The sequence below is a fragment of the Pan paniscus genome, chromosome 10 (assembly GCF_029289425.2).
Source record: "Pan paniscus chromosome 10, NHGRI_mPanPan1-v2.0_pri, whole genome shotgun sequence".
In the NCBI taxonomy this organism is placed as follows: domain Eukaryota; kingdom Metazoa; phylum Chordata; class Mammalia; order Primates; family Hominidae; genus Pan; species Pan paniscus.
The window spans coordinates 40068366-40095590 of NC_073259.2; the positions used below are offsets into that span (position 1 = coordinate 40068366).

Genomic DNA, 27225 nt, shown 5'->3' on the forward strand with positions numbered 1-27225 from the left:
TGGGTTTTTTTTGTTGTTGTTTGTTTGTTTTTGGGACCGAGTTTTGCTCTTGTTGCCCAGGCTGGAGTGCAATGGCATGATTTCAGCTCAATGCAACTTCCACCTCCAGGGTTCAAGTGATTTTCCTGCCTCAGCCTCCTGAGTAGCTGGGATTACAGGTGCCCGCCACCACGCCTGGCTAATTTTTGTATTTTTAGTAGAGACGGGGTTTCGCCATGTTGGCCAGGCTGGTCCCAAACTCTTGACCTTGTGATCCGCCCGCCCTGATCTCCCAAAGTGCTGGGACCACAGGCGTGAGCCACTGCGCCCGGCCATGTATGTGTTTTTATTCCTAGCACTTCATTACAAATACCAACATCTCTTCCTGCGGCCCTACCACAGAGGGAGCTGATCAGTTTCCCCTCCTGCCCAAAGGCAAAGCAGCCACAGTGGAAGTGCCAGAGTCCTCCCTCACAGCCTTCTGTCTAGTGGTTACTCCCGCTTCAAGGCTAAGGAAGGGAAGGACCTGTTTTGCTTTCAAAGGCTTTTTCCTTCCAGCCCTTGCTGTGCGGCCCGTTGTGTGTGGGAGGGACCATGAGAGGCCTGGATATTGTCAACAAAAGACTTGAACAAGCCAAAGAGCTGATGATGTTGACAAGAAGGGGACCTTAACAAGGCAGATAATCAAAAGTTGATGACTGACAGCCCCTTTCGCATCCCTTCACCCTCTGCTAAATCAGGTCTCTTACATGATCTTGATGACAAATAATAAAAATTATAAACACATTATAGTTTTCACATGCATTTGTTCACTTCTCACAGCAAATATGAGAGGTATCTAAGGCTGAGCAGCTTATTACAGAAAAAAGTTTATGGGACTAGAACCTTAATTTTATGTAACAAAACTTATATAGAGCTTACCATGGATCATGTACTCTCCTAAATAGTTCAAAACTTTCATTTTAGAGAGATGGGGGTCTTGCAGCCAGGCGCAGTGGCTCACACCTGTAATCCCAGCACTTTGGGAGGCCGAGGTGGACAGATCACCTGAGGTCAGGAGTTCGAGACCAGCCTGACCAACATGGTGAAACCCCGTCTCTACTAAAAATACAAAACACAAAAATTAGCTGGGTGTGGTGGTTCATCCCTGGAATCCGGAGACTGAGGCAAGAGAATCGCTTGAACCCAGGAGGTGGAGGTTGCGGTGAGCTGAGATCATGCCATTGCACTCCAGCCTGGGCAACAAGAGTGAAACTCCATCTCAAAAAAAAAGGGGGTGAGCGGTCTTGCTATGTCACCCAGACTGGTCTTGAACTCCTGGGTTCAAGCAATCCTTCCACCTCAGCCTTCTGAGTAGCTAGGACTATGGGCCCACGCCACCAGGCCTGGCTGTATCTCATAACTATTAACTCATCTACTTTTTCACCACCATGTGAAGTAGGCATTACCGTTATTCACATTTTTTAAGATATGGAAACTGAGGCATGGTAATCAAGTATCTTGCCCAAGGTTGTACAGCCAGCAGGTGGTAGAACAGGGATCTTGAGCCCAGCCCCAGTGTCTGTGTCTAACCACTTCGCCAGGTCGGCTTCGCATGGGGACAACACTTGAAACTCTAGTTTGTTAGTCTGGTGCCCCTGCTTCCGCCTGCCTCCCTCAGTCTTTATGGCCCATTGGAAAAAGCAAGCCAGCGCTGTGGCTCCCAGGGTGACGATCCTTCAGCTGCCTCCTTGGCACTGTCATTCCCTCCTCCCATCTCCTGCCAAGGGCTGCAGCCAAGAATACCACAGACGGTTTGCCATGGATCAAGATTTCTCTCAAGAAAGAGCTCAGAGAAAGGCTGCTGTGAGAAAGGAAGTCACTTGCTACTCCCCTTATTCCTCCATCAGGAGGAGCCAGATGAGGTCACTGCACATCTGAGTGGGTGCTATCAAAGCACAGCCTCTGGCCAGCGTGGAGACAAACGTGGGCTGTGTGGCCCGTGACTGAGTGGCTGAAAGGAAACCTGAGGTGGTAGATGATGGAACTGATTGAAATAAAACTTCTGTAGGAATGCTGCATGTCATTCATTCAACAGTGCTCCCTGACCAGGGCCCAGGGCTGTGCATATGAGCTGCAAATGGGTTTGTTCATTCGTTTACATATCTATTTGCTTATTTATTCAATAAATTCTGATTATGCCCCTAAGAGGCACTGTGCTAGATGTCAAGGATGAACAAGACAAAATCCCTTCCCCACAGGGGCTCCCGGTCTAGAGAGGGGAGGAGGAAGGAAGATCCACAGTGATTTGTATCATATGCTGAGGAAAGAGAGTCATTTACTATCGCCGTTTGACATCCTCACCCCCAGTGCGGTCCTTCTCTTTGTCTCTCCATGCTGGGAGTGGGCAGTCCCTGCCCTGCTGCCCTTCAGACACAGCCCTCTTCCCTCAAGCTGCCCTCTGCCTGGATCCCACCTTCCTTGTGAACTGGAGTATTTGTGTTGAAGGAGTCTTGACTCTCCTTCCCTGTCAGTCACTGTTTGGCTGCAGGCAGTGACAGAGGTGGCAACAAAACAGCAGAGAGAAGGCTTTGGTATCAGAGCAGGGACTCGTGGGTGGGATGGGATGGGGATGGTTTTCTGTTTGCCCCACTGTGTTCTCTGTGCTGCTCTGCCCAGGGAGGCTGACCTCTGCAGACTGTGTCACCTGGGCCCCCTGATCTCTCAGCCAATAGAGGTCCCAGCTGAGAAGGGGGAGAGAGGAGTCAGGGTATTTGTTTCCCCCATTCCCTGTCACTCCCCCTTTTTGCCTGCCTGAAGCTCTGGTGGTGGTTGTGGTTCCTCCATGGTCACAGCTTTGCTGAGTGGCCTCTCTCCTGTGTCCCGTGACCCCAGTTGGCATTGGGCTTTGGTAGAGATATTTCTATCCTAGTGCCACACTAGCCCTTATTAGTTTTCTTCATCTGGTCTATGCCTTTAGAAACTGTCACATCACTAAACCCTTCAGTGAAACCCTTTCGAATGTGTCATTTATTTTCTGTTGCCGCCCTGACTGGCTCACCTGGGTGCAGAGGAGGTGGGGACAGAGCAGGTTGGGGCTCCAGTTCAGCTTTATTATCCCTCTTTTTCAGGGTTTCCCAGAGGAAGAGAGAGAATTTGGACAAATGAATGAGGGACAACGCTCTCCTGAGGGTTTTCTTTAAGGGGCGAGGATCACTGCCGCTAGCTCCTTTGAAAGCAGAATTAAGAGGCAGTGCAGGAAGGCACAGCAGGAAGGCTCATGGTTAGACCACAGAGAAGGAAGCAGCCACTGCTGGGGACCTACCCTGTGCTGGTCACTGACAAGCTGTCTCATTAAACCTTCCCAGACCCTCAACCCCTCTTAGTATCTTATCCTCATTTTACAGATGAGAAGACTGCGGCCCAGAGAGGTAAAGATCAGGGGAGCAGGATGGGAGCTTCACTCTGTCTCAGTTGCTCTGGCAAAGAGAAGCCTCACCTTGTGATCAAGGGATTGGGAGGGTGACAGATAAATCTTGGCTTAAGTGTCAGCATAGCACTGGGAATCTGGAGCTAGACGGCACTGGCTTGACTCCTTGGATCTGCCTCTTACTAGCTGTGTGATACTGGGCATGCCTCTGTTTCCCCATCTATAAAAATGGGGCTAATGATAATAACACCTGCCTTACAGGTTGTGTAGAAGGTTGAATTTTTAGTTATGAGGTGTCCAGGAACAGTGCTGGCACACAGTGAGCGCCATACACAAGTGTTAAAGAATGGAGCCTCCTGCTCTCACCTTATTTTCCACCCCCTGCCCTGTTCTCATTGCCCACCTCCCCTGCCTTCTCCTCACCATCCTGAAAAAGAGTTAACAGCCACCCAGGAGCCCCTGAACAGGCATGTTGGTCCCAGGCCCTTTGTGAGCATGCTTTTCCCTGCCCTGCCCCCTGTCATCACCATTCTGGATGGAGCAGCAAGGACGGAGACACTTAGTTGGGCTATCCACTCCAGGTCCAATGCCAGTGGGATCAGCTTTGATGGGATGCGCACAGACTGACCTCTTCTCCCCAGCCCCTTCAACTTCCCAGAGCTGCAGGGGGCCTGGGAGTTCTTGATAACAGCACATTAAACCTCTGTTTGTGGGAACTTTAATTTAAACACAAATTAGAGACGGCAAATGACTCTGGCAGCCAGATAAGCCATCCCGGGAGAACAAGGAGAAAGCCAAGAGAATCAGCCCAGATAAGGCCTGACTTTAAACTACTGGTGATACCCAGAAGACTGGGACAGATGAAATCTAGGGGTCCTGAATGAAGAACCCTAGAAGCTCTACACCCCAGTTGCCCTTGCTCTGGGCTCTCTGCCAGCTCCCTCTCCTGTGTTCTCTATATTTCTATCTTTTTGCAAAATTCTAACCTGATTCTTTGGCTCCATCCCTCCCGCCCCCACCCCACTATTTTAGAGAATGCACTTTCTTTACTTTGCTTCTCATCTTCTTCTGTGACCTACTATTCTGAGAAAGTTCTACTTGTTATCTAACCTCCATCTATACTACTACCTTTAGAGTCTAATACATCCTGCTTAGTGGTAGCTCTGGGAGTTTCTGTTCAGGTGGCAAATGTGGTGTAGTAAAAACAACCTGAAAAAGACCTGGGTGAACTTCTCTGCATCTCAGTTTCCTAATCTGTATGATGAGTGTGTGAGAAAGAATCTCTAAGGACTTGTAAACTCTGACTTCTCACAGAGAATCTGAGGACAAGGACTTCCCAGGAAATCTCTATTGTTCTGGAACCCATGAATTTTCCACTGTTCTACTGTTTGGGAGTGAGCGTGGGGAGAGCAGTCAAGCCTGTTGATTCCTTTCTGGGAGGGGTCTACAGGCTTTGCTTCCACCCCTCCACCCACAACCCAGGCTCAGGCCAGGCCCAGGCCCAGGAGAGAGCCTGCCTTTCCAGTTCTGTCAAGGCCTGCTGAGCCCAGCTCTGTGGGGCTGCGGCTGCTAAGATGTTGTCTCTGTCCTCTGGGGTAGGAGCAACATATGTTCCCTCTGTCACAGCACCTGTGAGGGTGGCAGAGGGATGGCAACCCCCAAGAGGGCAGAGTTCCATCTCTCCAGCTGACCTTGAAGAATCTTTTTATCCTGCTTTTCTGGGAGGCTTAAAGTGAAGGCGGAGGGAGATATCACACAGTCCCAAGGCCCCCACTAAATGGGGAGCTACTGTCTTTCATCTTTCATGCAGGGTGAAAGAAGACACCTCAGCTACAGCAAGAGGAAAGAAGGTCAAACCACAGGCAGAACTTTCAGGTTGAATGTTAGAGCAGACTGTGATCCCAAGAGGTCATCCAAGACCCTTGGTCTCAGAGGATGCCTATAAGGCCCTGGTCCCTGGCTGGGGTGGGAACAATAATCCCAACAGCCCCATGCCAGACTGACTTGGGAGTCAGAAGGTCCCTGGGACTAGAATAGAAGGACTTTGGCATTTTCCCTGGCCTAGGGCCCTTAGACAGAGGTGGGCAGCTGCCATCAGGAGCCTGGGGCCCAGCTGTGTCCCCACCATGCCCGCCTCCCCCCTCCTGAGTGCCTGGCTGCCCCTGGAGCCCCAGGCTTGCCCGCCATCTGGGCAGCTCAGAGGAGAGCCCACTGCCAAGGGAGTGCCAGCGTTGATTTATAGCCCACAACCTTGGCAGGCTCAGGCTGTGTGCCCGAACCGCCTTTGCTCAGGGAAGAGATGCTCCTCTTAAAGGGACAGTGCAGAGGAATGCAGGAATGTCCAGGACGAAAGTTTGGCAGGGGGCTGGCAAGGAAGACCTCCACCCATCAGCACTCTGGGTGACTGTCACTCCCTAGGGAATCTTCTCCCTAGGGAACCACCCATCATACCTGTTATCATACCCTATCCTTTGTAGACTTGGCCCAACTGTAACATATTAATATGTTTACTGTCAGTCTCTCCCACTGGACTGTAATCTCTAGGAGGGTAGGAACCAGACCCATTGTGCTCATTCCTGAATATTCAGCACCCAGCACAGTGCCTGGTGCCTAATAAGATCTCAGTAAGAATTTGTCAAGTGTAGGAAAGAATGAATAAATGAAGGTCCTTGTCCATGAGGTGGAGGGAAGCCCATGTGTCTTCTTAGTGCCTGCTATGGTTTCCAAGACCCTGCAGCATCTGCTGCTAACCCCAGGATCTCTCCCTCCAGGACCCTTCCTCACCCCTGTCATATCAACCCAGGACCAATGGGGCCAATCTTATCTGAATACCCTTGCCTCCCCACTTTCCTCGAGTCACCTTTCTTAAGTCCTTCACACAATGTTCTTTTCCTCCCATTTTCCTTCCTCCAAGATACTTTCTCAGATTACCTACAGCCTCAGTCCTGGATTCAGATATTCTTTCAGATAATCTTTTATTTTTTATTTTTTTATTTTTCTTGAGACAGAGGCTCCCTCTGTCACCCAGGTGGGAGTGCAGTGGCAGTCTTGGATCACTGCAACTTGTGTCTCCCAAGTTCAAATGATTCTCCTGCCTCAGCATCCAGAGTAGCTGGCATTACAGGCTTGTGCCACCATGCCCAGCTAATTTTTGTATTTTTAGTAGAGACGAGGTTTCACCACGTTGGCCAGGCTGGTCTCGAACTCGTGACCTCAAATGATCTGCCCGCCTCAGCCTCCCAAAGTATTGGGATTACAGGCATGAGCCACTGTGACTGGCCTATCCAGCAATATTTACTGAGTATCTACTATGCACTAGGCACCGGTTGCCAAGAATTCATGAATAAATGGAACAGGCATAATCCCTGAACTCAAGGACCGTACATTTCAGAGAGTGAAACAGACAAAAAAATAAGTAAGCAAGTTAGCAAATACATACATGCAATTTTGAGACCTGTTGTGAAGTGGGTAATCACAGACAGGGTGGAGCAGCGACCCTTTAAATTGGGTGGTCAGCTAGGCATGGTGGCTCACGCCTGTAATCCCAGCACTTTGGAAGGCTGGGGCGGGCGGATCACCTGAAGTCAGGAGTTCGAGACCAGCCTCACCAACATGGAGAAACCCTGTCTCTACTAAAAATACAAAAATTAGCCAGACGTGGTGGCGCATGCCTATAATCCCAGCTACTTGGGAGGCTGAGGCAGGAGAATCGCTTGAACCCGGGAGGTGGAGATTGCCATGAGCCAAGATCATGCCATTGCACTCCAGCCTGGGCAATAGGAGCAAAACTCCGTCTCAATAAAATAAAATGAAATAAAATAAGTTGGGTGGTCAGAGAAAGTTTCTCTGAGGAAGTGACACTTGGGCTGAGGTTTGAAGAATGAGAGGGAGCCATGTAAAGAGTGAGGTAACAGCATTTAGAAACAGTTCAGTCACATGGGTGTGCACAGCAGCATTTGGGGGATGGGAGTGGGAGAGGAGCTTTCCCAAACTGCACACTCCTATCTCTTTTACATTTTGAAAGCCCCTACCCTTCCAATGTGGGAGGACCATTGCTTAAAATCTTTGGAGAAGCAGCCCTGGCCTTACCTGGAAGCTGGTTAGAAAACAGAGCTCGGGTGCCACCCCAGATCTACTGAGTCAGAATCTGTATTTTAACCAGGTCCCAGGTCATTTGTATGCACAGTGGTGTTTGAGAAGCAGTGTTTCAGGAAATACCTCACGGGAGGAATGGAGTGTGAGGACATCAGAGGACGTGAGGTGGGTGGGGTTGGGGGGTTGGTTGCTGAAGAGTGGATTTGAATCAGAGATGGGGGTCTGAGTGTGTATATGTGCCTCTGTGTGTGCGTTCCTCCAGCCCTAATGACTGTGGGCTATCTGAGGATGTGCCTCTCCAAGCGCTTTTCCTTCTATGGGTGTGGAGTACCAGGGGATACTGTACATCTTTATCCCACTGTGACAATGCCCCCACTTCCACCTACAGCTGTGAGTCAAACAGAATCTGCCAACCTCTGCGTGGTGGGAGCATCTCGGAAGCAAGGCAAGGCAAGCCAAGGAGATCCCTTGTTCCTGACCTCCGGCAATCCATTTATTTGACCTGAGTCTCATAAAGGCGTCCTGATGAGCCCAATCGCTTGCTAATGGTTATGAGCTGAGACCTGGGGATTTATGGCTGAGGCCTCCGTGGCCACGAACAGGAGTAGGGCTGCGCACAGGAGGCCAGGCTGTGCATGGCTTCAGTTCATGGAGGCCTGTACCCAGAACCACGGCGGGGACTACCACACCCCCACCTCCAAATCTGGGGCAAAGAACATTGCCCTGGGTGGGGGAAGCTGGGCTAAGGAGAAAAAAGACCTCTGGCTGGAGATGTCCAGGTATGAAGGGTGAGTGTCTGGGAAACTGACCTGACTTGGCTGGGTGGGGTGTAGGGGGAGATACTGGAGAAGTGAGTGGAAAGGGCACTGGAATTGGAGCCAGTCAAACTGGGGTTCAAATCCTGGATCTGTTTTCCACCCGTGTATGACACTGGACAAATCATGGCTCTCCCTGAGCCTCATTTTTCTCATCTGTAGATGGGAATTGTGACGCTATCTCATAGGTTTGTGAGAATTAAATGAGGCCAGGTACGGTGGCTCATGCCTGTAATCTCAGCACTCTGGGAGGCCAAGGTAGGAGGATTTCTTGAGCCCAGGAGTTCAAGACCAGCCTGGGCAACATGCCGAAACCCTGTCTCTACAAAAATACAAAAATTAGCCAGGTGTGGTGGCATGTGCCTGAGGCTGATGTGGGAGCATTGCTTGAGCCCAGGAGCTTGAGACTGCAGTGGGCCATGATCATGTCACTGCACTCCAGCCTGGGTGACAGAGTGAGATCCTATCGAGAGAGAGAGAATTAAATGAGATAATGTTTGTGAAAAGCACTTCGAATACCAATTGTATATATTTAAGTGGGTCAAGAGATTGGGATTCTAATTCCAGCTCCACCACTAACTTGCTGGGATTCTAGCACTGGTTTTGTTAGCAATGGCTTTTTTTTTTTTTTTTTTTTTTCCTGAGACAGGGTCGCACTCTGTCGCCCAGACTGGAGTGCAGTGGTATGATCTCAGCTCGCTGCAACCTCTGCCTCCCAGGCTCAAGCAATTCCCCTGCCTCAGCCTCCTGAGTAGCTGGGATTACAGGCATGCTCCACTACTGCCAACTAATTTTTATATTTTTAGTAGAGACAGGGTTTCGCCATGTTGGCCAGGCTGGTCTCGAACTCCTGACCTCAAATGATCCACCCATCTTGGCCTCCCAAAGTGCTAGGATTTCAAGCGTGAGCCACCCCGCCCGCCCAGTTACCAATGGCTTTGTGACTTGGGGCACATCACAGACACTTTCTAAGTCTTAGTTGCCCCACAGATACTAAGAGGGGACACAGTGCTCTTTTGGTTGCCTCCAGCTCTGATGTTTTGTGGTTCTAACGAGGAGTCCTTGTTTGGAAATGGAACTTTGGAATGGTTTGGATCTCATTCTGGCCATAGAGAGGGCATCATTGCAACTGTGGCTTCAGGGCCAATGTGCGGTTAGGGGGGCTGAGTCAGAACAGCCCCCTCTTCCTTGATGGTGCCATCCTGTGAGTACAACCCCTGTATGGGTGTTGGACACAGTGTTGGGGAAGACTGGGCAACAGGGGTAAGTAGGAAAGGCTCTGTGGTAGGAGGTTAGCTGGGTATCCATGGAAATGCCTGAACTACTCATGCCTTTTGCACAAGTAGGTCTTCAAATAATCTCTTCTGCTTCCCTCTTTCCCACTCTTTCCCTGTCTAAGGTGTGTGGTGGTGGTGGGGTGTGTGTGTGTGTGTGTGTGTGTGTCTAACCTGATTGGGAGAGTAAGCCAAATGGAGTGAAGTGGAGAAACATCCCCAAAAGTCCCAGTTAGAGACCTAAGGATTCCCAAATCACAGTGTAGAACAGGGTCCTCCACCCTTTTCCCATTCTGGGAACATCCTGAAGCCAGTCATTGTGGGAGACAGACATGACCCCCAACCCAGCCTCACAGACCCCACCCCTCTTCCATGCTTTGCCCTACCCTCCTTCCGTGTGCTTGTATCCTAACCTTAAGCCCTAGAGACTTCTAGGTACCCAGAGAGCAGCCTATTCAGTGATGTTTACTGAGCGCATGTTATGTGCCTTGCACTGGGCCTGGAGCAAGGGCTAAGGAGTGAAATTAGACCTGATCCCTGTTCTGAAGATGTCACAGCTGAGTAGGCAGAAAGACTTTAAACAGATAATGGCAACACGATGTGCTAAGGAACATCAATGTACAAGATAACAGGTAGTCTGTATTTATGGGAGAGGGAGGCGTAAAAGAAGATGCCTCAGCTGCTTTCTAAACATGTTTGTTGTGGAACATTAAAAACATACGAAAACAGAGCAGTATAGTGTCCTCATCATGCAGCTGCAACAATGGTCACACCAGGATCTTGGTGTGTCTATACTCCCACCCACGTTCCATACCCCACTGCACTTACTTGGGGTGGAACTGGGTTGGTTTTGAAAGAGGAACAGCAGTTCCGCAAGTAGAAAGTGCTGGAGGGAAAAGCTTGCAGGCAGACGGGATGCCGTGCTCAGAAGCTTGAGCAGTGCCTGATGCTGGTGCACCAAACCGAAGCTGAAGCAGTGGGACAAGATGCTTTGGCCCCCGTGCATGCTGGCCCTAATCCATCTGTCACACAGCGTGCCCTGTGGCTCCTTTTGGAACTCGGGTCTCCAGGCAAGTCGGGTCTCCAGGCACAGCCAGGTTAGCGCAGAGCCAGCCCTTTGAGTGCAGGGAGTGAGGAGGCACCGCTAAGACGGCGGGCCTTGGCTGGGCGTCGGCGGGGTCTTGGTGGGCCTAGAGCGCTAGGGACTGGCACGCACCAGCACTGACGGGCAAAGCGGGCGCAGTTAGGCCCTCCACCCCGCGTCGGCACGCGGTCTTAAATATTACCCCGGAGTTTTCAATTATCTCTCCTTAATGGATTTGCAGGGGCTCTTTCATCAAGCGCGGGGTGGCTGGGTGTGGGGGTGCGGCGAGAGCGCGGCGAGGGCTGGAGCTGGGAAAATGGCCCATATTTCAATATTAAAGCCCTTTACGATCGTCAGCGGCATGAAAGATGCTGCAAATAAAACGGAGCCGCCCGCGCCAGCCTCTCCATCTCGCAAGTTTTAATTAACGCTGAGGGGGAGGCGGCTGACGGGCGGGTCGGAGCTGGGCCAGGGGCGGATCTGGGAGCCTGCGGATCCCAGATTCCGAACTGGAGCGGCAGGGGTCTCGCGGGCCAGGCCAGGCGGAGGCGGAGGGTGGTGGGCTCCGAGTCCCCGGCGAGGGCGCGGAAGATGCTCGTGGAGATGGGCAAGGCTGAGGGGTGGGGGACAGGGTGGAAGGTCTCTGAGCATCTGACCGGGAAACAAAACTCTGCAACTGAATGCAGGAAGCTTTGTTCTTAAAGGTGAGGGGGCTTGTGGCCAAATCATCGAGCTCTTCATCCCCAGGCTCCTTCAGCGTGCGTCCTTCTGCCTCTCTTCTTTCCACCAACAATTCCCCCAAACGCTCCCCCGCGTTGATTCCCGGTCCCCTCCCACCTCGTCCTGTGGCCCCTTGTTTCGGGAGGCAGGCGTGCTTCTGTGACCCCGCGGCTCCTGTTCTGGGACGTCTGCTTTCTCCATCACTCCCTGGCTTCCCGGGCGGGCCCCATCCTCCGGAGCGGAGCAGAGCAGCGCGCACAGAAGCGCCACTGTTCTGCCTTGGCAGGGCCTGGCCCGACAGCTTGTGCCTGCGCAGCAGACCCATCCGTCAGGCGGGAAGGATGGAGCGACGTCCGGCTGCCCGCTCCGAGGACTCCCCAGGGAGACACCTCTGGCCTTGGCCCAGACTCCTCTCTTCCCTTCTCCCCACCCGCCAACCCTTCCCCCAACTACCAGCTCAGTATATACTTCTGTCTCTCCTCCTTTCCTTGCTTCTCCTCCTCCCTCCCATACGCATGCAGCCTGGGGCCTGGGGCCCAGGAGAGCCACTCCTCTCATGGGTCACACTGAGAAGTCCTTCCTCCACTTGCATCCACATGGCAGGGCATAACTCTAAAGCTTAAAAAGATCCAGCGATCTCAGGGGACCACAATCCAAAGCTAAGTCAGCCAACCAACACTCAAGGGCTAAAATCAAGGACTTTGGGCAAGCCCTATAGAGTGGAGGAATTAGAAAAATAATACAAATAAAAGACATGGTCATTATTCCTGGGTATTTACAGATACTTTGTGCTTCCTGAAATGTTTTGCAGAAATCACATTCTCCTCTCATTGTGCTACACAGCTTGTAAGCACCAAGACAAGAAATTCTATGATAAAGCAAAAAGAAAAGAAAAAATCCTCTTCTACATTCTTCTTGGTGTGTATTTTTTCTTGTCAATTTCTGATAATCTGTCAAGCCTACTTAAAATAGTGCCTGCTTATGCAGTATGGTTAGGATGATGAACACACACTTAAACAGGATAGGGAATAAGTACAAACTACAAGTGCTGTGGGGATGCAGAGTAGTAGGACAAGTGGTGAAAATTAAAACATTTTTGGCTTAATCAAGGAGTACTTCCTGGAGGAGGGGAGACCTGATTTGGAAGGAGAGGTGATATAAACTTGAAAAGAAAGTTCCAGATGTGGAAACACTGGTTTTATTCTTTATTTTTATTTTGAGACAGGATCTTACTCTGTCACCCAGGTTGGAGTGCAGTGGCACGATCTTGGCTCACTGCAACCTCCACTTCCTGGGTTCAAATGATCCTCTGCCTCAGCCTCCTGAGTAGCTGGGACTACAGGCGTGTGCCACCACACCCAGCTAATTTTTTTTGCTTTTTTTGTAGAGATGGGGTTTTGCCATATTGCTCCAGCTGGTCTTGAACTCCTGGACTCAGGCGATTCCCCTGCAGCCTTGGCCTCCTAAAATGCTGGGATTATAGGTGTGAGCCACCACACCTGGCTAACACCGGTTCTAAAATTAGGCAGAATCTATATGTTACTTCAGGTTGAGGAGCAGATAATCTTGGCTATATTTTCCCTGACAATACAGTAAGATGAAAGAAGCCTTATGCAATAGCAGGAAGAATTCAGGGTAGACAGTGGGATCTTGGCTAATGCTGGAGACTAAAGTGAATGGAGAGAGACCCTGAAGCACCCTTCTCCCATACTTGGCTATGGGCTATGGGAGGGATGCCTGGACTCTGAGACTTGGCCACCATGTTGTGTTTTGCCATTAGAAGATTTGGACATGAAGTTGAATAAGGCAGGAACGACCTCACAGCATCAACCACAACCCCTAATGTGGTTGGAGAAGGAGGGAGAGAGGACAAAGAATATCTTCCTCTTACTCAGATTGTAAGTGGAGAAACTGAAGTCCATTCACTCAAATCGATAAGTGTCTACTGAGCACCTCCTATGTGGCAAGCACTATATAGGCCCTAAGGATCCAGAGATGATCAGGGCATGGTCCCTGTCAAGATGGTGCTCACAGCCTAGTGGGAAATAGAGTTCACTCGTCATTCTATCATTCAATCAAAAACAAAAAGTATTGAGCACTTACTCTGAGCCAGGCAGAGTTGCAGGTGCTGGAGATGCAACTGTGAACAAGACAGACCCAATCCCTGCCCCATCAGGGAGTACCACCTGGTGCAGAAGACACCAACATAAACAGGCAGCTATAATTCAGGGTGATGTATGCTATGAAGGGGAAAGGACAGTTGCCATGGGGTGGCATATCCATAGATATGCCGTAGATCCATAGGTTCCCATGAGGGGATATATCCGAGTCTGTGAAAGGGGATGCGAGGATGATGTGGAAGAAGCAACACCAAATCTGATCTGCTCACAAGGTGCGCAGAAGTCAGGTGTGGGATGGCATGGGGAGGGCGTCCTGGGCCTAGAGTTTGTGTTCCTTTTCAGCATCTTACTAGGAGCTTGTGGCCAAATCAGGCCCAGTCAGAGCTTCTTCCCTCTAGTCACAGGATAGCACTGGCCTGCACCAACACAGCTCTTCCAACACCAGCAGGGGAAACCAGATGATAATCCTAACAGAGCTAGACCAAGGAATGAGGTTATCAGTTTTCCTTTTTCTGCTGGGAAGTTTCTGCCTTGGGGCTAGTCTATGTGGCAAGAGGCTGGGAGGTGGGAGGGTACTGTGGAGGATCTTACCCTTTCCACCCTCCTCTCACTGATCCTAGTTTTGAACAAGAAACAGGTGATCTGTTTCTCTAGTTGCAGCTGAATAGAAACCAGGACAAGAAAGTGTTGTCCTCCCCAGACACGTTTCTGTCTCCTGGGTCCTAACCAGCTGCCTACTTGAGCCATCTGACTTCTATCCACAGGGCCTCCCAGGAGCTGAATCCAGAAGGGCAAGAACAAAGTAGCAAAGCAGGAAAGGGCATTCAGAAGAGAACAGCATGGGCAAAGGCCCCAAGGCCAGAGCACTTGGAAACTGCAAGTCCTTCAGTGTAGAGATGAGTCTGTAGAGGAGGTTGACACAAGCTTGTGAAAGACCCAGTATGCCAGGCTAAGGGGGTGGGAACAGTGAGGGACACTGAGGGTTTTATGGCTTAAATTTTGACAAGTGTATCTACAATATAGACAACTAATGTAACACTCCTTTTTTTTTTTTTTTTTTTTTTTTGAGATGGAGTCTCACTCTGTCACCCAGGCTAGAGTGCAGTGGTGAGATCTTGGCTCACTGCAACCTGCGCTTCCTGGGTTCAGGTGATTCTCCTGCCTTAGCCTCCTGAGTAGCTGGGACTACAGACTGATCCCACCACATCTGGCTAATGTTTTGTATTTTTGGTAGAGACAGGGTTTCGCCATGTTGGCCAGGCTGGTCTCGAACTCCTGAGCTCAAGTGATCCACCTGCCTCAGCCTCCCAAAGTGCTGGGATTACAGGCAACACTTTTTTTTTTTTTTGAGACAGAGTCTTGCTTTATCATCCAGGTTGGAGTGAAGTGGCTCAGTCATAGCTCACTGCAGCCTTGACCTCCCGTACTCAAGCAATCCTTCTGCCTCAGCCTCCTGAGTTGCTGTTAATTTTTTTTTTGTAGAGACAGGGTCTCACTATGCTGCCCAGGCTAGTCTCAAACTTCAAGAGACCAAGGCGGGAGGATGGCTGGGCTCAAGAGATCCTCCTGCCTTGGCTTCTGAAAGTGCTGGGATTATAGGCATGAGTCACTGCCTGTCCATATAAAGTAACACTCTTGAACCCACTATCCAGACTTGAGATTTTGTTAAGTTACTGTTAAAATTTTGTCAATTTTGCTCTTGAGTTTTCAAAATAAACAGGTCATTACAGATAAAGTTGAAGTTCCCTTTGTCCCTTCCCCAGTACCATTCCCCTCCCTTTCAGAGGCACCACCATCATATATTTTTTCTATTTTTACCATAGATATATATCCATGAATAACATTATAAGGCTTCAGTGCATTTTAAAAAGAGGTCCAATGGTTATGATATAATTTATAACTTTATTTTTCCATTGCACATTTTAAAAAAAGTCTTTATTTGAGGTTTTTGGCAAAGTGCTGACAAGGGTAAAACTAGCATTATAAGATCATGCTGGTTACCAAGTGGAGTATTCCAGGTGACAGAGGAGGACCAAGGATGGTGAGAGTGGGAAGGAGGAGACAGAGGTAAAAGGAAACTCCACACCACAGGTCACTGGTGATCACCCTGTGAGGGCAGGGTTGTTTTATACATGCTGTTCTTCAGCACCATGAACAGGGCCTGGCTGTTGGAGATGCCCAATAAATATCCATTGACAGAGAAAGGTTGACAGGGGCAGACGGATCCAGGATGACTCCCAAATTCCTGGCCCAGTGCAAAAGCCTGGATGATGATCCCAGTCTCCAGTATGAGGGCCCCAGGAGGAGAAGCTGGATTGCAGGGAAAGATGAATCCAGAAGCCATCTCTCTGATCTAGAGGAAACGAGGCTGTGCCGTGTGGAAGGGATTAATGTTAGGAAGCAGACCGGACTTCCATTCTTAGGACAGAAAAAAATCTTGTAGCAGGTAGTTCAAGGCTATAAAAGATCTGAAGGGACCCAGAGATGGTAAGAGTGGAAAGGTTCAGTCCTGCTGGGGGCAAAGGGATAGTAGAAAAACAAGCCAAAAATGATAATCACTTTCCTCAGAAGGCCAGGAGGGCAGGGCCCAGCTTCTGCATCAGCCACAATGAGTGTCTTATAGCCCTCTGTGCGGTGGGTACCCACAGCCCATTAGCCAAGGCAGAGGAGGAGGAAGAAGGTATAGTAAGTGCATCTAGGATCATAAAGACTTTGTCAGATGCCCACACTCAACTTTGCTCCCACTCCATATTCATCAACAAGATGGACAGGTGGGGTGCTCACAACTGCTTCTTAGGACTTATTCTTGACCAAATTCAATTTCTCTATTCAGGGAAGCATGTGAAATATAACCTGCTTTCCAACTCTTAAGACCCAGAGCTCTGGCTCTTCACCTCAAAAGGCTGCCCTCTGCAAGAGCTCCCTCAAAGGCACTGCCACCCCCACCTCCTCACCCCACCACCCCTGCCCCAGGCACAGCCACCACCCACCCTGTGCTGCTAATTCACCTATAAACCATCTCCTGCCTTGCGTCTCCACTCAGTTTTGTTCTTTCTCTAACACGTTCCACTCCCCTGAAAGCCCGCCCGATCCTTCCTGTTACCCTAGCACTGACTTCCTAAATGAAGTCCGGTGGCTCACAGTTCTGTCCTTCTCTGTTTTTGTCACTCTTTCCAGCCCCTCACTTGAGCCTTTGGTAGCTTGGTCTCACAATTCTTTGGGTCCTGACTATGGTTAAGTGGCATTTCTCTACTTCATCCCTGGGTTCAGGGACAGAAATGCTTTTACCATCCCCAGTGCCCCTCTCTGGGGGGAGCAGAGAGGTCACTTTAGTTTTGTTTGGTCTGGTGGAGTAAGGCACTCCCTTCTCTCAGAGAGGGAGCTGTCATGGATCTAAGCCAGTCCCTGTCCTAGGAGTACTTGCAAGTTAGACTTGCTCTTTAGTCAAGGAATGTTAAATATTGTAAAGCAATGCTGTAGCTGGAGGGGGAGAATCTTGGAATCCCCTTTCCATGAGCCTGCTATTTGAAGGTGTGGTGGGATCCCTTGGAAGTGTGGGCCCCTTGTACTCTGGATCTAATCCCTAGAGTCACCAAAGGGCCAACATAATGATTCTCAAACCAATCTGTGATCAGTCCCCTCATACCTTGAACTTGGGCAGGCTGCTAATTTTTATCAGAGCAATACACCCTGTAGATACCACCTCCCTGAACTCTAAACTGAGCAGAGCTCTAAACCACCAAAGAATCAAGCTATATAGACTTCCACCTTAAATGGGTGTAGATTCAACACGATTCCCAAAATCACGTGACTTGCCTCGCTAACCAGGGTTCTTCCTCAGTGGGGAAACTACTTGGGCCTTTTTTCCTTCTCCTTTTCACCTACCTGAATTATTACGTTTATTTATAATTAACATATATTGCATGTAATATTAAAAAGAAAATAAAACTTAGAAAGACTTGGTGGTGGGTGCTGCTGAATTAGGTATCAGAGCCCCAGTTAGGTGGGTGTCCTGTGGAGTTTCTGATGAATCAAAAGCCATTGTTGGGCACTTTAAAAACATGGACGCCTTGAGCCCTGGGCAGCCCCAAGGCTGTGCCCACTGAGGGCACCCACAGAGGATTAGAACTGGGGCACTGGAACGAGAGGACCATCAGAAGCAAGGCCTGGATGCTCAAATTCCCACCACAGTCATAAAACTTAAGAGCATCTAAGTCGCAAGCAGCTTTTAGTTTCTTTTTTAAGAATCCAACAAATCTTGTGCTCCACCTTGTAGCCTTCTATAAAGTGTGACCATTCACTTGGTTGATGATTAATGATTCAGCTAGTAATTATTAAACAGAAAGGAATCAGAAATAAGAATCATAAATTTAAACAAAACATTTCATGTTCTTAATGCTAAACTTGAAGGTAAAACAGTAGGAAGGTAGAAAAAACAATGTTGCTATTTGTTTTGTTCTTTTAAAGAATGAAGAAGTCAGATTTCCTGGTCCTTGTGTAGGCTCTGTTCCTGACAGGGTTTCTCAAACTTTTCTGCCAAAGTTCCTTTGATATTAGAGGCAGGAGGGTTAACTTGGACCCCAGCAGTCTGGGGGCTTGCCCTGAAGGGCCATTAGCAAGGACCAATTATTTCTTTTTTTTTTTTTAAAGACATGTTTAATTAAATAATAGGTTACTTCATCTTCATTACTTGCATTATATAAAAATAGGATTTTTTATTAATAAGAAAATAGCATATTCTTTTGTGGCCTTAAATTTTAGCTCTAAAATGATGCAAACTTTGCATTTTATAACATAGTATATTTTATACAACTTAACATAAAAACGATGTTTTAAACCATTTGCCATCAAAAAACCTCTGTGGCCCTTGGAGAGGCTTCTTATATATCCGGGGACACCCTCAGCGTGCAGCTACTGCAGTGTGGCCTGGGGCACTTGCACCCAGGTGAGAGGTGCTACCGAGTGTGGTGGTTTGTTAAACTAGCTGCCACTGTCCCAGGTTGTATCTTTAATGACTACCATTTAGTGAGCACTACTATGTGCCAGACTCTACGCCAAATGCATTTATATGCTTATGCCATTTAAATTCTCACAACCACCTGCCTAAAGCCACACAGCTGTAAGGTGGCAGAGTGGGGATTCAAACACCTGTCTGCTTGGTTTCAAAGCCAACTGTGACCCCCTGCTGACTCTTAGAGGCCAAGGCTGAAGCCCCTGGCTGAGTGAGTGGTGGTGACCTGGGGTAAGGACTGTTGTGGTGCATCTGGAAAGAGCGTGGGGGGTGGTCCAAAGGTAGTGCCCTATCTCAATTGATTGTTCAGTCAGTTACAGATCAAACTCCTTGTTCTGCTCCTTCCCCCTTCTCACTACTGCACTTGACCAGTCTTTAAAAAAAAAAATGCATACAATGCAGGTCTAATACGAGAAGTGTCAGAAAAGCTAGGCTTAGGTCTAGCTCTGCCTTTGACTAGCTATAGGTTCTTTAGGGAGGCCCTCAGCCCCGTCTATAAATGGGACTATAAAGGTCTGTGAAAGGGGCAATGGAAAAAAGATGAATGTTGAGCCACATCCCAGGCTCCTTTCTTGCTCCACTGCTTATCAGCTGTGTCATCTTAGGCACATCACTACGACTCTAAGCCTGTTTCCTCACTTCTAAAATGTGAAGAACAATACCCACCTCACAGGGCTGCTGTGGGGATGAAAAATAATATACATGAAACACCTGGAACAGAGTTTACATATAGTAGTTGCGCAATAAATGCTTCCCAATAGTAGTTATCCTTGTAATAGTAGTATTAGCGATACTACTAAAGTATTATTATATAAAGTAGTATTAGCAATGCTACTAAAGTATTCATATTTTAAAATTGTGATTATTAAAGTGAGAAAAATATATGAAAAGAATACTACAAATTAAGGTAATCCATTAAAAATAAGGAGCTGGAGGCTAGGCATGGTGGCCCACACCTCTAATCCCAGCACTTTGGGAGGCCGAGGTGGGTGGATCACCTGAGGTCAGGAGTTCGAGACCAGCCTGACCGACATGGAGAAACCCTGTCTCTACTAAAAACACAAAAAATTAGCCAGGTGTGGTGGCGGGTGCCTGTAGTCCCAGCTACTCGGGAGGCCGAGGCAGGACAATGGCATGAACCTGGAAGGCAGAGCTTGCAGTGAGTGGAGATTGTGTCACTGCACTCCAGCCTGGGCGACAGAGCAAGGCTCTGTCTAAAAAAAAAAAAAAAAAAAGGAGCTGGAGGAGGCCCACCTTAATGTACGCCAAAATAGTTCTGCTGGTTGAAGGCCTGGAGTTCCCTGCAACAGGTGGGGAAGGGGATTAGCCTGGGGAAATAATGCCTGGGGCAAGTTGAAGCAGAGTTAGGAAGATCCAGGTCCCTCTGCTGAGCCAGTTTGGAGGACAGAGCCTGACCCTCCATAAAGGGAGACTCTCAAGGTCTCTTTTAGCTTTAACATTGACTAAGTGTGATTCTATGACTCAACCAGTCTGCCCTAATTCCTCAGTGTGGGCAGGACATGAAAGACCACCCACCAGTATCTCAGTGAGTTTGTGTGGCCCCCACCTTGGCAGCCACACACAGACACTTCCCAGAGTCTCAGTGATGACGATTCTCTCTAAAGGGAACCCAAGCCTTAACCAAAGACCACTTCTCCATCTTCCTGCTGGGGCCTCGCAGGTCAGCCTAGAGGGAGTTTTCCAGAGCAGGTGGCTTCCTGAGTGGCCAAGATCATGCGGACAGGATAGGTTCTCTTCTCGCTGGGCCTTTCCCCCCTAAGCTGGTGTCCCAGGCACCTCTCTCAATTTGGAAATCAGATTATTTATGGTTTATTTTTGACACCAGATCATCGCTGCCCAAGTTTCATCAATTTGTCACTGTTTTTATTGTCAGCAATTGCCCATAACTGGAGCACATTTAAAATGTCATTGATCTTGGTATTACAGTGTCATAATCTGACAGTAATAGGTGTAGCCAGCACAGGAAGCCCAGGCCCTGAGATTGATGGCGTTCAGCACACCAATTATATTCTGTCCATCTAAGTGATAAAAGAGTACGTAGGAGGCATTCAACAGATAAATTAGATATCGCTCCCAATTATGTCCTTTATTTTATGGAGTCATATGCTCCCCTTAGAACTTTTTTTCTTCATTTGGCTTGTAAAGGGGAATTACTTGACCCCCCTAAAGACTGGGACTGCCTCCCCTGCCTGTCCCAACTTGGGTTCTACCCTGATCCCTTCTGACTGGCTCATAGTCTTTCACCTGGGCTTTCTCTGGAACTCACCTAGGAGTTCCCCAGTGTGGTAGGTCCACAGGTGTAGAGGGAAGGAGGCAGAGGTGCTTCACCATTTGGGAAGGAGTTGGATCAGGCCTTTGGGAAGGACTAGGAAGTCTGGCAATGCCTTTAATGTGACACTGCCCAAATAAATGAGACCAGGAGAGGGGCTGGAAAATGGGTAAAAATCCTCCAGTCCAGACAACAGAGCCTTCAAATTAGGACAATGAGTAATTGGCTATGGCTGGGGAGGAAGAGGATGGTAAAAAGGTTTTCAGTCCTTAAGAAGTGAATTCATCCATCCCTCTACCTCCACTCCAGACTGGGTGGGGCCAATTCAAGCCCTTCCTCGGAAGAACTCCCAGAATCTTCCATATCCCCATTCTGATCCATATCAGATGACTTCCTCAGCTCAAGTCCTAGCTCTGCCACTGTGGTAGGGACATAATGCCAGCTTTCCTGGGGGAGGCAGAGGGCTCCTGTTTGAGAAAAGCCCCAAGAATGGTTCATTTCCAAGAAGAGAGGTCACCTGAGGCAGGGAAGTGCCTGGCCAAGGAATAGAGGTACAGTGAAGGCATAACTTTATTGGAGGCCTGGTTTATAAGCATCTTAAACTCTGAGGACAGCCTTGACCTGGTCCGGACCCCTGTTTCCCCATCCCCCAAAGCCAGCAGGAAACACGGCAGAGGCCGAGACACCAAGTAGTAAACAGTGATCTAGGTCCATTGATCGAGCTTTCAAAGAGAAAGTGTCCATGGGCTGGGCTGCTCCCCATTGCCCTGTTGCCATCTCAATGTTATAAATAATTCTGGCACTAAGTGCCCTGTTACACCGAGGGGAAGTAGTTCTTATGGCGTGAAACCTGAGAATATGGGTCACGGGAGGAGGGGTGACTGGGGGCAGGGGTAGAGATGGGGAGCGATCACCCCAAGGCTCCTCAACTACACACCTAGGCTGGTGATAGATGAATTTCTGGAGCAGAGTATGGCATTTCAAGTGAAATGTTTATAGGAAATGAGTGTGATTTAAACAACGTCTTGGCTGATAAGCACCAGCCAGCTGGGGGGAGACGGCAGGCTAGAAGTGGAGGAATCAAAAGCCCAGAGGCCCCCAGTGTTAAGTAGCTGTCTGAAGCTCCGCTCAAACACATGCACCAGCTTTGGTCTTAACATGTTTTTAAGAGCTGGTTATGATTTCCTTGAGGGCGGCTCAGATTAAGACTAGAGTGGAGCCCCCAGCTGAGCGCCTTCAATAACTGTCCATCACATCCTCTTTAGAAACAGCAGCCTCTTCCCCTTGGCTCAGGGACCCTGTAACTGGGGAGGGCTGTGAAGCTGCGTGGCTTGTCAGCCTGTTCCCAGGCAGCACGGGGCCTGTCTGCCCTTTGCCTGGGGTCCTGCCCCGGATCCCAGGAACAGAGATTGAGCCCCATCCACAGAGAGCTCTCAGCCTTCAAGAAGAGAGAAAACATACAACCTAGAAAAGAAGAGAGGAAGCAAAGAGAGCAAAAGGATGGAAGCCAAGGAAGAGGAAACTGTCACCAAATCCAGAATTTGGGCCTTTCTTACCACATGCACTGCTGCCATCCTGGTCCAAGCCACACATTTCTCACTTGGATTAGTGCAATGACCTTTCAACAAATCTCCCTGCATCTTCCCTTGGCCTTATGTGATCTATTCTCAACACAAAAGACAAAAAGACTATTTAAAAATTGAAGTCCAGGCCAGGTGCAGTGGCTCACGACTGTAATCCCAGCACTTTGGGAGGCCAAGGTGGGTGGATCACGAGGTCAGGAGTTCAAGACCAGCCTGGCCAAGATGGTGAAACCCTGTCTCTACTAAAACTACAAAAATTAGCTGGGCATGGTGGCAGGTACCTGTAATCCCAGCTACTTGGGAGGCTGAGGCATAAGAATCACTTGAACCTGGGTGGCAGAAGTTGTAGTGAGTCAAGATTGTGCCACTGCACTCTAGCTTGGGTGACAGAGTGAGACTCTCTCTCAAAACAAAACAAAACAAGACCCTGAAGTCCAATCATGTCTTTCCTCTCTACTTCACTCAGAGTAAAAAGCAAAGTCCTTAAGTTGACTTACGAGGCCGAACATCGTCTGTTCCCTCCTTACCTCTCTGATGCCATCTCCTCCCACTCTTGCTTACTCCCACAGACTTGCCAGGCATGTTCCTGCATCAGGGCCTTAGCACCAGCCACTCCCTCTACTTGGAATACTCTTGCCAAGATGTCTATGGGGCTTACTTCCTCTCTCACCTCTAAGTCTTTGTTCAAATACCATATTCTCAGTGAGATCTCCTTGACAACCATATTAAAAACCTCAGATTTCCCCTCCATGCTGATCCTTCTGTACTTGATCTATTCCTTTTCTGTAACAATTATCATTTTCTAATATATGATATAATTTACTTATTTAGTAAGAATATTGTTCATTATCTGTCTCTCTCTGCTAGAATGTAAACTCCACACAGGCGGGGGGGTCTTTCTCTGTTTTGATCACCAATGTATTCTAAGAACTTGGAATAGTGCTCAATAATAATTGCTTAGTGAGTAAATGCAAAGGATGAGGTTCACCAGGGGAGGGTTTGGAGAACAGAACAGAGGGGAGGCCATCCCAGGCTTGGGGTGAACTTGTGCCTTATCTCACAATAGGTCATGTGTGAGGATCTGAGAGTCAGAGTTTGGGCACAAGTTCAAGAGTCGGGCTAAGGCATCACCCAAAATGGAGAGATTCAGTTAACAAAGAGACTAGGCTGGATTTACCTCTGGAATCTGGTGGAGGACTTAGCTTTAGGTTGGGATTTTACCATCTTCATGACCAAAGCATACTTGGGGATAATAATGCCAAAGGGATGTGCATGCAGGGCAAGAATGAGGTGGTTGGGAATGGAGGCAGACTGGGGATTCAGGTGGGGGAGGGTAGCTGAAAGAACAGGCATGTGTCTTCTAAGTCTGGGAAAAAGATTGAGGTGGAATTAGAGGGCCTGAAGGAAAATTGTGTATGCAAGTGGGAGGAAGAGCCTGGGTCACTGGAAACTATCATCTCCAAAAGCATGTTCCATCTCCACTGAGGGCAGAATCAAAAGCCATGGGCTGCACCTAAAGTCGAAGGAACTAGAGTGAGACATCAAGAAAGGCCTCCCAACAATGTGACAGGTGGTGGAGGGGAAGCACTGGGCCTTGTTCTCTGGAAAACTTGAGCAGGACCTAACTGGGTGCACACCTGAGCCAGGCTAACCCAGAGGGCACTGTGAGGCTCTGGGGTGGGAGTGTGGTACTGGAGCCCCGGAGAGGGTTCCTGCCTCTGCCTGGCTCCCAACTCCATCCTCTCACCTGCGAGGCTTCTGAGCTTCTAAGCATGCAGAAATGTCCTCTCTCCTGACCTCAAGTTTCTGCATCTTTTCAGAGTAGAAACTGAGAGTATTTAGTATTCCAAGGCTCCACCAGTCCAGGGGCCAAAACATGCGTACCGCCTCTCCTCAGAATATCAGTGCTCAACTCAGCTTTGTGGTGGCCTCAGGGTACAAGCCAGGAGAAGCAGAAAATACCTTTGAAGGTTATACAATTCAGTGGTTACTGCAGTTATAATGGAGTGAGGACATGGGTGGCCTGGGAGTTCTGAGGTTCCGGGGAGACTTACTTGTCACTGTATAACTTTTGGTGCCTTTTGAGTTTTGAACCATGTACATGTATTTCCTATTCAAAAAACATAAAACAATTAAAATCAGATGAAAGCAACAACAATAATAACAACAAAGAATAGGTCTAGGGAAGTGGGAACTTGATGCCTCCAATTGCCACCCTGAAGGCAATGACCTGCCTCCTCTTGCCCATGTGTACCCTCCTCCTCATCTGGCATCTCCATTCTCTACAGGCTCAGAGAGGGGTGTGGCTGGCCTGATGTCACCCAGCATTTAAGACTAGCAAAATTCTGGGGCTTAGCTGTCCAGACTCTCAGTGTTGTCTTTCTTTTCTGATCCTCAATGACCCCGTCTACTCATTGACCTCTCCATGTTTTTGGCAGAACTTTGCATATGCTACACATCAACCTTCAATGGGTTATTTTTAAAACTGTATGGTCTTAAATGCCATCTTTCCCAGGAAGTAATCTCTTTTCACAAAGAGAAAGAGATGACAGCTCTCCTCTCCCCCTGGTGTGGTATCTGATGGTTCATTCCCTCCCTTCCTGCCTCCCTCCTCCCTACCACCCTCTACCACTAAAGTGGCTCTCCACTGAAACTTGGCCCTGTCTCTGATGAGATATGTGAACTTAAGCAAGTCATTTAACCTTTCTGTGTGTCTGTTTCTTCATCTACAATTGAGGATCCTGACCTTCCTCCCATGGCTCTTCACTTATGCATTTGTACAGCAAGCATGTATTCTGTGCCTGGTGCTGAACCTGGCACTGAGGATCACACAAGACAATGTATGTGAAGTTAATACAGAGACACAGAGAGTTACTGCCAAGGCCTCCTTCCTTGGATGCTGTTCTGGGCTGGGTGCTCCAACCCCCTCATCTGGCATGCCCTTGGAGGAACTGCTTCACAGTCTACTCCAAACCTCTCAACTTCTAGCATTGCTCCTGGGCTGAAGCCGATATCCTGCTCTGCATGAAGGGTCAGGGGGTGCAGAAATAACCTATTTCCCAGGCTTTTTCATTGGTTAGATCCTTAGGCACCACTTTGCCTACAAGAAGGAATAATGCTGAAATATGTCTGTTCGTCTTTAGTCTGGAATTTTCAGTGTCCACCTCTCTTGCCCTCTGTGGGCCTTTCCCTGGAAGTTGGGCTGGAACAAGGGGTATGAAATGGATTTTATTCATGTCCTCACTCTGCTCATTTCTCTCCTTTCCTGAATCCCATGCATCCATGGAGATTGGTACAGTGGCTAAGATTCTGGGATTGGAAACTCACATTTGTCTCCCTCCAAATGTAAGCTGGGCTGTGGAGGAAAGATGGTCCCTTCTTTAAAATGAACACCACCATCTCAGAGTATATAGGAGCTTGCTTCAGGCAGAGGAGGCAGAGCTGCCTTCCAGAGCTCTTGCCAGGAAGCTGTCCCCACTCCCTGCCTGACCACCGAGGATTGGGTGAGCATCACTGGGAGGGAGGGGTGTTTATAGAAAAAACGTGCTGCTTCAGCCCTGGTCATCGCTGATGGACCATGGCAGCAAGGAAGGTCAAGTCCAGACTAAGGAGGTACTTCTGGTTGTCAGGGACTGGGTTTAAGGTGAGAGGTTAGTTGGAACTACTCAGACATGGTCTTCCCAGAGCAAGGAGGAAGGATGAGATGATCTGGGAGTTGTGAAGGACTCAGGGGTTCCATGATGTTGCAGAGCTGGCAGTGACTGGGAGGATGCCAGGGAGATGTCAGTTCACCCATGTCTAGAGCAGAAACCCCATGGTCAGAGACCAGGTATCTGGAACCCCAACATTCCCAGCATAATGCCTCGCACAAGGCTAACTGGAGACTGAGGAAGACAAGTCCTTCCCTGGAAGATGGTGCCAACACTGTGCTCACAGAAGGACAGCTACTTTAAAGCCCCAGCAAGAAAATGGTCCCAGACTGTGGGACCTGGAAGTACTTCTTCATGTCCAGCCTCAATCCTCCTTACCACAGCTCGATTGGATCTCAGTGCAACCTGTGGGATTTGTCCATGCCCAGAGGAGAAACCCAGCAAGGAATATGGACTTTGCTTTTAGGCCTACCCTGTTGGCTGTGGGAGATAGAACAAGTTGGCCAAACTGTCAAGTACCTGTCTCCACACCTGGGGAGTCCCCAGGAAAGTGGAGAGGGAAGATCTTCCAGGGAACTGCCACCCTCCATGAGGAGATAAGCAGAACAGCAGAGGGCAAGGAAGGTTCAATGGCCAGGAGAGGTGGGGCTCAGGGAGTCCCTGATGGCTGGGGGTGAGGGAGCTTCCTGGATGCTCAGCCCCTCCAAGCCACTGAGGAAAGACTGTAGCTTCTGGAGGTCAGGAGCTGATCCTGCATCATCTCGGCAGACCAGTGCCCAGCACATAGCAGATGCTCAAAACACATGGGTTGAATGAATGAGCCTGGGGTCAAGAGCCTGCCCAGCTAGCAGGTGGAGTGGGTCTTTGGAGAAGGGATTCCCCTCTCTGGGCCTCCATTTCTTCATTTGTAGAATGAGGGGCTGCAGTAGATTGTCTCTAAGGTTTTGTCGGCCCCTGACGATCTGTGGTTTCCTATTTCCCTGCTCTCTCCTCAATTCCTTTCCAATTCTCTTTCCCTCTACAGCTTCTCTTTTCCTTTCCCTTTGAGTCTTTTTCTTCCACTAACCCCCAATCTCTGCACCTCCATTTTCAGTCTCTCCCCTCCCCAGACAATTTCTCTGGCTTTCCCCTTTACAGGTATTTCTTCCTCTCTGCTTCTGGTAACTGCCCCCATCACTACCCTTCCCTGATGCCT

The 27225-nt window shown here is 49.0% G+C and overlaps 1 long non-coding RNA gene across 1 annotated transcript in view; it reads right to left on the minus strand.

Moving 5' to 3' along the window:
- Nucleotides 1-27225, minus strand: part of LOC134728484 (uncharacterized) — a 66768-nt gene that overhangs the window by 7338 nt on the left and 32205 nt on the right. The gene's annotated exons all lie outside the window — the stretch shown is intronic.